Raw genomic sequence first — 10,440 nt, 5'->3', positions numbered from 1 at the left:
TTCCCTGGCGGCAGAGTGGTTAAGAATCTGCCTGCCAATGCAGGGGACATGGGTTCAAGCCCTGGTCTGGGAAGATCCCACATGCTGCGGAGCAACTAAGCCCGTGCACCACGACGACTAAGCCTGCGCTCTAGCGCCCTCGAGCCACAACTACTGAGCCCAGGTGCCACAACTACTGAAGCCTGTGTGCCTAGAGCCCATGCTCCACAACAACAGAAGCCACTGTGATGAGATGCCCATGCACAGCAACGAAGAGTAGCCCCCGCTCGCCACAACTAGAGAAAACCCACGTGCAGCAACGAAGACCCAATGCAGCCAAAAATAAATAAATAAATAAACAAAAATTTATTAAAAAAGAAAAAGAATCCATTTTCTTAAAGTTTCTGGAAAAAAGAATGTTCTCTGTATTAAAACCTCTTCATAATGAACATTGCTACTTTGTATATTAGGCACAAGTATTACTGAAGTTTTTAAATAATTGTTATTGTTCATGTAACTGGAGTATTTAATGTTTATTTCATAAATACATTTTACAAACAATAGGAAATCTAGAGGGCATTCTTTAAAGTATGAAGCAGTGGTGCTTAATTTTGGGATACTTTTATTCTCTGTTTTACATGTGAATACAATAAAACCTTTTTTAAGAAATTCAAAATTTTTAAGGAGAATGCAGAAAAGCATTTGATGATCTGGGTTGTAGATGAGGGATGGCTTTTTTTTTTTTTTTAAGGCCTTTCTAGACTCTTAATGTTTGGGCCAATTACTGTGATGGAGTTTCTGCCCTCAGACCAAATCCCAGTGATAAGATATCTGTTCTTCACATGAGCAATAACTGGAGTACATAGGATAAAACAAAATATTAAATGTCTGTCACATTATATAAGAAGTGAGGAAAGTGTAAAGTGATAAGGTGCTAGTCACCTCAGAGTGGTCTGTTCAGATACGGTGATGCAGCAGAGTAGAAACTTGTCAGAAAGGAAAGGTGTCAGGCAGGAGATAAATATGTGCCCACATTATCCAATGTGAAGAGCTGAAAACTGTTTTGAATTTTTATCCTGAAGATAGAAATGACATCCTTATGAGAAATTGAACATTAAATAGATATGTATTAAACCGATTTTGCTTGTTGACACATTTGTTTATTTATTTGACAGTTACTGAGTGGCTACGTGGTAGCTTTTAGGCCTTAGAATTAACCTAAGGCAAAATTGTGAAGTAAAAATTTTCATTTCAGTCATTTTACCTCTTTATACTGTACTCTTTTTTGGATTCTTCAGCCTTCTTTTTCCTCCCTCAGGCTTTGGAGCTTAGAAACTAATAACATTAAAGCTCCGGTGACAGGAGTGACAGGACTCTAGGATAAAAGATGGTTGTGTTCAGAGGAAGAGAAAGAGTGTGTTTAGGAAAGAAGCAGCACCAAGTTGTAAATTCTACTGCCTGTGGATAGGTAGAATTATGGTATACTTTATATTCTTTTTGCTTTTCTACTGTAATGATATGCCTTGCTTACATAATACATGAAAAAGAGTACATATAAGAAAAGTAACAGCAAAAGGAATGTGTTAAAAATTCTTTCTACCATTTCAGTTTTTTTCTTTCTAATTCATTTTTTAGTCCATCAGGGCTGCGTTGCTTGTTTGGCAATGTCCTTTAAATTGTTTAAAAACTTTTCCAAATTGGTAAAAGCTTAATGTTTCCAAGTACTACAGACTTTTATAACTATTATGCATCATGCAAACATCATGAGGTGTGGTATGAGGCAATGAACATTTTAAGTTGCTTTAAAATTTAAGTATTGGACATTTAGGGTGCTCTCAACTTTACACAGTTACCAATGGAGTTGAACAAATATAACTGGTTAGCATTTTTAACCAAATATTTTGACTAAATCATTGCATTGCTTTGGAGTCTTGAAGGATATAATATACCATGAAGGAAAAGCATAGAGTAGATTAGGATGTGACTGTGCACAACTAAAACAGTACTTTGTCATTTGCCTTTTTCTCATTTTTGAAAGTAGTTGATAGCTACTTTTTCTTTTTCCCTTTCTTTCTCTCAGCTTATGAAGATTACCAGTATAAAAGCAAGAGGTGAAGTTATCTGCAAATATACAAACTTGTATCTATCCATTGGGTCTTCCTGCTGCAGATGACTCTCTTGCATTTTCAGATGTTCCTTCTCATGTTTCTTCAGTTTCTTGGTTGGTACCTTAATATTGTAAGCCTGCTCCATTAAACTTCTTGCATTTCCCTCTGCCTTGTATCTCTGAATAACTTTAGAAAGCTGAACTCTGAAGAACTGTAAAGTACTTTCAGAATCAGCTTGCAGAAGATCTTCCTTTGAGGTCTTTAGGAGAGCCAAGGCTACGTGAAAGGTTATGTTCAAACCCTCGCAAAGTGTAAGTCAATGATGTGGAAGACCATGCAGAGTGGGAACTTGTCAGTAAAAGGAGTGAGAAACCACTGGGATGCATACATATGAGCTTCCAGGTTCAGATTAGAAAAAAGGTCGTGCAGGTCCAGTAACTGCTCTTGCATTAGTCTTTCCAGCTGATACAATTTGCAGTGAAGGTCTTCAAAGCTGTTTTTGTAGAAGTCTCATAAATCATAGTCATTCATGATTTTCACCAAAACACAGAATGCTTGTTCCTCTGGCAAATGCAGCTGTGATACAGCAGCAAGAAAAGACTGCCCTTGACAGTACCCAGTGTCTTTGTCGTAGACAGAGTAGGCCTTGCAAATCTTGTAGAGTGATTCCTGGCCATCTCCTCTGGTATCTTTAAAGTAATCATGTGCAGGAAATGTATGATGAATATATCTCTAGTAATAACACTCTCCTGGGCTGAGTCCATTGTGATAAGAAATTGATATCTATCCAGCATTGCCTGGTTGTCATGGCAGCCTACTAATAATTACCATGCCTCTGCCCTCAATGCTTCAGGAACACCACTCTTCACCACAGTGGATAGCCCTTTCTGTCGTGCACCAAGGTTATTGTGCCATCTTCCTAACAGTTCTCCCCAAGAATATAGGATCTTCTCAGGACAATGCTTAGAACATCACCTGTTCCACTTGAGAGTTCATTATCACTCTTCTCTTCTGCTTCATCCTCCTAGGGTGACACTGGACCCCATCTGCTAGTAGGAGTGTGATTCGTTCCTCCTTCTCAGACGCTTGCTATAGACTTACCACCTTATCTATTGCATTTCCAGCACTGGTATGGCCTTTTCCCTCAGACTGTTTCAACCTCATGAAGAAAGTCTCCATGAAAGTCTTTCTGCTAAAATGCCAAAATCACTTATTTTCAGGGTACACATGTACTGCTGTCTCCAGGTGAAAATAGACAGGCTCCATCACCTCCATGACTACCATATCCATTGCCACAGTCATATACACTCATTTATCTTTTGGAGTTTCTTCATTAAGTGCCAGAAATATTGGTTCATTGGTGTTCCACATGCTGGTGATAACATAAGCTCTCCCATCACAGCTCTTTCCCATGGCTTCCATATCCAGTAAATAAATGTCACAGTTCTTCACGTTTCAACCTGGGCTTAATAAGATTCCAAAGCATCTGTCAGCAGCTAATTCTTTGTTAGAAAGTTGCTGCGCTGTAATCACAACCTTCTTTTCTATTCCTTGTTTTAATTTGACAGTATTTAATTGACAGTATTTTTTAAAGTTTAATATTAGTATAAAAGATTATAAAGTGAGGAATAAAAGTCTTCCTCTATCTAATTTCCCCTATTCAAATTTCCAAAGGTAAAACCATCGTTTCTTCTATATCCAGGCATTTGCTATTAGAATGCAAACATATGTATATCTACGTGTGTAAATATGTATCTGTGTACACACACACACACACACACACACACACACACACAGGATTTTGTTAATTGTTCCACAGCATTCATTGTATGGTTGTACCATAATTATTTAACGAGTCCCCCCGTGATGACATTTATTTGTTTATTTATTTATTTTGGGGGGGGCTGTGTTGGGTCTTTGTTGCTGTGTGCAGGCTTTCTCTAGTTGGGGTGAGCAAGGGCTACTCTTCGTTGAGGTGCACAGGCTTCTCACTGCAGGGGCTTCTCTTTTTGTGGAGCACGGGCTTCAGTAGCTGTGGCATGCAGGCTCAGTAGTTGTGGCTCTAGAGCTTAGTTGTTCCGTGGCATGTGGGATCTTCCTGGACCAGGGCTTGAACCCATGTCCCCTGCATTGGCAGGCGAATTCTTAACCACTGTGCCACCAGGGAAGTCCTCATGATGACATTTAGATGGTTTCCTGTTATACACTACCTCAAGCAATGTTGCAGTAATCATACATACTTGTATATGAGTTTATGTGTAAGGTAAATTTCTAAAAGTGGAATTTCTAAGTTAACAGGTGTTTCACCATCAATAGATGTTACCAAGTTGTTCTTTAAGAGTGTTATACCAGTTTACACTACCACCAACAGTTTATGGGAATGTCTTGTTTCCCTTCCCTCTGGCCAACACTGAGCATCATCAACCTTTTTAATCTTTGCCAGTGTGAGAGATGAAAAATGATATCCCACTCCTGGCTTTTATTTTGTTTAGAAGTGTTAATGTGAAAAGTCTTAGTGATTGATGAAACCATACAGCAGTAAGTAAAGTACGAAAGAATGTGTTAAATTGAAACTACCACTGTGAACCATAGAAAGCAGTCCAGTGCAGCCACAGTAGCAGCACTTTTGCTTACCACCAGTGCTTATAAATATACCTCTGGAGCCCATAGTTTGGTCTCTAATGTCATTCTCTTCTAGAGGAAAACCAAGATTTTTGAGGATAGTTAATGTCATGCCCTTCAGCAGGAAAAAAATCAGGAAGCATCCAGAAATTCCTGTTTTGTTTTGTTTTTTTCAAGAAAGTTAGGATGTTCTCGGGATCATTAGAGGCAACTCTAAAAAAGCCAAACAGGCCAGTTTAAGGGGGTTCCTTTTAACCAAGTTGAGGCAATTTGATCATAAAAAAATTATAATAATCATGTTAAATTAGAACTCATTGAATTTTTAAAAGACCATAAGTTTCTAATGATGCCCCAAAGGAAAATTTATACAAGGTATAAAGATGATAGTTGTAATATAAAAAGGTGAATAGAATAGATTATGTTTAGCTTCTGTTCATTCTAATAAGAGGAAAATGATTATTATATAATACAGTGTTAATATTATAATATAATAATACTATATATATATTTCTATTAAGTATATTCATTCATAAAGAAGAGGTAAGTTCCTGTTTCTGTGTGAACAGAAAGAATGAACCATTTGTGAATTTTTTCCAACAGTTCTGAAAAAAAAGGAAACCATATCAAACAAAAGAAGGGCCAGTTAGCAAGTGGGATTTCCCTAGGGGAGGGCAGTTTAACAGATTAGCACCACTGGTCACATACAGTAACCATTTAAGTGAGAATCCAACAGTGTATTTCAAGGTGTGCTTCAAGATGACAAATTAGACAAATGTCCCCCAGAACGAAAGCTAACTGCACACACGCATTCTCTCATCTGCCTGGTAATAAAACATTTATATGACCTTATAATGAAGTTCTATTAAGATGTACCTAAGTTTCCAAGTATACCAACATACCATGTCAATAATCATCATGAAAGGATAAAAATTAGGTACAACCAGCTTACAGAATGCCTCAATTACAGTAAAGCACTGCATTTTCTAAAATTGAAATCTATACATATGATATATATGAAGGATAATGATGTAAGCTGAATAAAGTTCCTCAAGATGTCCATGTCCTAATCCTCCAGAACCTGTGAATTTTACTTTACATGGCAAAAGGGATTTTGCAGATGTGATTAAGAACCTTGAGATGGGGAGTATTTTGGATTGGCCGGGTGGGCTGATATAATCACAGCACTCTTTATAAGACAGTCAAAGGAGTTCAGGTCAGAGAAGAAGAGGATGTGATGCTGGAAGAAGAAAATGTAGCACGATGCCTTGAAGATGGAGATAGGGGCCACAAGTAAAGAAATACAGCAGGCCACTAGAAGCTGAAAATGTCAAGGAAATAGATTCTCCTCTTAGAGTCTCCAGAAAGAACCAGCCCTGACAATACCTTGATGTTAGCTCAGTGAAATTGCTTTCGAACTTTTGAACTCCAGAACGGGAAGAGAACAAATTTGTATTGTTTCAAACCACTAAATTTGTGGTAATTTGTCTTGTGAATGGCAGTCTTCTACTTGTATTTTCACATACTCTTCTGTGTCTGTCTGTTTGCAAATTTCCTCTTCTTACAGGGCTACCAGTCAAATTGGCTTAGGGCCCACCCTAATGACCTCATTTAACTTAATCATCTCTTTAAAGATGCCTCTCCAAATACAGTGGCATTCTAAGGTACTGGGGATTAGGACTTCAACATATGAATTTGTTGGGGGTGGGGTGCACAATTCAGCCCATAACAGTATATAAGATTAATAAATGGTAGTGAATTCTTCCTCTCTACACAGAGAAGGTCTGAAACATTAAAGAACATAAAAGAGTTCCCAAAAGAGACCACATTCCTCTCAGAGTATCAGTGTTCCCCCAAAATATGATGTGTCCTTCCATATTGAAATAAGCTTTCATGAATTCTTTATAGAAAGAAAAAAATACACTATCATCCCTACTTCATTTTATTTTTAATTTTCAGAAGTAATTTATGATGCTAGTAATGACCAATTGGAAATGGCAATTTTAAAACAATACCATTTATTGCAATAGTATATTAGTCAGTGTCCTCCAGAGAAAAAAAACCAATGGGATCTGTATATATAGAGTGTAAGAAATAGATTTATTTGAAGGAATTGGCTCCCAATTATGGAAGCTGACAAGTCCAAAATAGGCAGGGAGGGCTGGCAGGCTGACGACCTAAGGAAGAGCAGGTGTTGTAGTTTAAGTCCAAAAGCTCTCTGCTGCAGAATTGTTTCTTATTTGAGGGAGGTCAGTCTTTTGTTCTATTCAGGCCTTCAGTTAACACCCATATTATGGGGGGCAATCTGGTTTACTCAAAGTCTACTGATTTTTTAAAACATTTTTATTGGAGTATAGTTGATTTACAGTGTTGTCTTAGTTTCAGGTGTACAGCAAAGGGAATCAGTTATGAATATACATATATCCACTCTTTTTTTAGATTCTTTTCCCATATAGGCCATTACAGAGTACTGAGTAGAGTTCCCTGTGCTATACAGTAGGTCCTTATTAATTATCTATTTTATATACAGTAGTATACATGTCAATCCCAATCTCCCAATTTATCCCTCCCGTTACCCCCTGGTAACCGTAAGTTTGTTTTTTACATATGTAACTCTATTTCTGTTCTGTAGATAAATTCATTTGTACCCTTTTTTTTAGATTCCACATATAAATGATATCATATGATATTTGTCTTTCTCTGACTTACTTCACTCAGTATGACAATCTCTTAGTCCATCCATGTTGCTGCAAATGGCATTATTTCACTTTTTTATGACTGAGTAATATTCCATTGTATATATGTGCCACATCTTTATCCATTCCTCTGTCAATGGACATCTAGGTTGCTTCTATGTCCTGGCTACTGTAAAAGTGCTGCAATGAACATTTTTTCTTCTGCCCATTTTTTGATTGGGTTGTTTGATATAGAGCTGCATGAGCTGTTTATATATTTTGGAGATTAATCCTTTGTCAGTTGCTTCATTTGCAAATACTTCCTCCCATTCCGAGGGCTATCTCTTTGTTTTGTTTATGGTTTCCTTTGCTGTGCAAAAGATTTAAGTTTAATTAGGTCCCATTTGTTTATTTTTGTTTTTATTTTCATTGCTCTGGGAGGTGGATCAAAAAAGTCTTGCTACAATTTATGTCGGAGAGTGTTCTGCCTATGTTTTCCTCTAAGGCTTTTATAGTGTCCCATCTTACATTTAGACCTTTAATCCATTTGGAGTTTATTTTTGTGTATAGTGTTAGAGAATGTTCTAATTTCATTCTTTTACATGTAGCTGTCCAGTTTTCCTAGCACCACTTATTGAAGAGACTTTTTCTCCATTGTATATTCTTGCTTCCTTTGTCATAGATTAGGTGACCATAGGTGCATGGGTTTATAAAGTCTACTGATTTAAATGTTAATTTCATCCAAGGACATCCTCAAAGAATCATCCGAATAATCTTTGACCACATATCTGGGCACCAAGGCCCAGCCAAGTTGACACATAAAATTAACCATCCCAAGTAGCATCAAAAAATCATGACATAAAAAAAAAATTAATGAAATATCTGCATGCCCTATATACCAAAAAGCACAAAACATTGCTGAAAGAAATAAAGAAGATGTAAAGAATGGGGAAATATAGCATATTCATGGGTTGAAAGACTCAGTATTCACTCAAATTTGATGTATTGATTCAATACAATCCAATTCAAAATCTCAGCATACTTTTTTCTTAGAAATTGACAAGCTTATTCTCAAATTCATATGGAAATTCAAAGGACTTAGTATAGCGGGAAGGAATTTTGAAAAAGCAGAACAAAGTTGGAGGACCCTAACTGATTTCCAGGTTTACTATAAAGCTACAGTAATCTAAACAGTGTGGTATTGGCATATGCATAGACATATAGATTAATGAGATGCAAAGAAGAGTCCAGAAATAGGTGTATATATATATATATATATATATATATATATATATATATGAGGTCAATTGATTTTCAACAGATGTGTCATGGTAAATCAATAAGGAATAATTGTCTTTTCAACAAATTGTGCTGCTGGTTCTGTTGGATATCCATACACAAAAGAAAAAGGATGGACTTTTACCCTTACATCACACTATGTATTAGTTTCCTATGCTGCCATAACAAATTACCACAAATTTAGTAGCTAAAAAAATCCATAAATTTATTATTTTGTAGTTTTGTAGGTCAGAAGTCAAACATCATTCTCAGTGAACTAAAAGCAAGGTGTTGGTAGAGCTGTGCTTCTTTCTGGGGGCTTTAAAGGAGAATCTGTTTCCTGGTCTTTCTAGCTTCTAGGTGTTACCCACATTCCTTGGCTCATGGTTCCTTTCCTGTGTCTTTAAAGCCAGCAAAGTTGCATTTCTCTTGACCCTTCTTCAATTGTCACATCTCCCTCTGACTACAGACAGAGGACACATGTAATTAGATGGGTCCACCAAGATAATCCAGGATTATCTCCCCGTTTCAGGTCTGTAACCTTAATCACATCTGCAAAGCCCCCTTTGCTGTGTAAGTGCCTTCAGCTCAAAATAAACAATATGCCAAGTGGCATATTTTGGGCTGGCATATTCTTTTGTTGTTGTTGTTGTTGTTGTTGTTTTTGCGGTACGTGGGCCTCTCACTGTTGTGGCCTCTCCCGTTGCAGAGCACAGGCTCTGGACACGCAGGCTCAGCGGCCATGGCTCACGGGCCCAGCCGCTCTGCGGCATGTGGGATCTTCCCGGACCGGGGCACGAACCCGTGTCCCCTGCATCGGCAGGCGGACTCTCAACCACTGCGCCACCAGGGAAGCCCTGGGGTGGCATATTCTGATCTCCTTCACTGATTTTAGAGTATGTCTTTCAATGTGAGGTAGTGTGGTCTGATTGGGATAGGACAAACTTCAGCATGGGCAAACATTAGGATTTATATGCTGAGGCAAGGATTATGAAGCCAGACTTGAAGGGTAAAGCCATTTGAAAAGTCGTTTGAGTGATCCATTGTTCTGAAAAGGGAGCTGTTTACACTGATGAGGACTATATAAGTAGTTTTTTATTCGGATTTACAGATTTTCAGGAAGTTCCTAAAATAAACAAAAACATTATTTGTAACTTTACATTCTTGGGCAGGAATTTCCTGGAATAAAGTCATGTTAATAAAAACAGTTCCTAGTTTTATTAAGCTGTGTAGCTTTAGGTTGTTTCAGTTCTAATCATAGCCTCTATAAGATTCATCTCATCGCTTTTGTTTACAAGTCATCTTTTTCTATTTAGATATGTAATTTCTGGTTCTATGTGTCTTTTTTTAACATTAATTGAAAGAACACGAGGCCAGGAATGTGAATACCTACTATTCACATTCACGCATAGATATCCCACACCTGAACTAGAACATGTAGAGGGCTTAAAACAGTGCCCACATAGAGTAAGTGCTCAGTAAATGTTTCCAAATAACTATCCCTCGCTACGATAAAACAATAAAACATATCAGTAAATTGTCCCAGTTTTCTCAAGGATCAGCTCCCTCCAAATTCCATTAGGGAGAACATCTACAAGATGATCAGAACCGTTCACACTGCCAAATTGGTTGTCTTAGCATATTTTCTATACATCATTATGCTAAAAAAGTTTCTGTCTCTCCATTTTGAAGCAGACCATCAAATATCTCATCAGTTATACAGGACTTCTTGTGTGCCATTTCCCATTAAGGAGAGTCAGTGTGTTCCAGGTCTCCGAATA

General features: G+C 37.5%; 1 pseudogene across 1 annotated transcript; it reads right to left on the bottom strand.

The window, feature by feature from the left end:
* Positions 1-2,055: 2,055 nt before the first annotated feature.
* On the bottom strand, positions 2,056-3,539 carry LOC309798682 (rab GTPase-activating protein 1-like; annotated as a pseudogene). The gene has a single exon. The product of its transcript is annotated as a rab GTPase-activating protein 1-like (transcript).
* Between the last annotated feature and the right edge of the window lie 6,901 nt (positions 3,540-10,440).

Source organism: Mesoplodon mirus, assembly GCF_964341445.2.
Source record: "Mesoplodon mirus genome assembly, chromosome: 2".
In the NCBI taxonomy this organism is placed as follows: domain Eukaryota; kingdom Metazoa; phylum Chordata; class Mammalia; order Artiodactyla; family Ziphiidae; genus Mesoplodon; species Mesoplodon mirus.
This window is presented reverse-complemented; position numbering and strand designations above follow the sequence as displayed.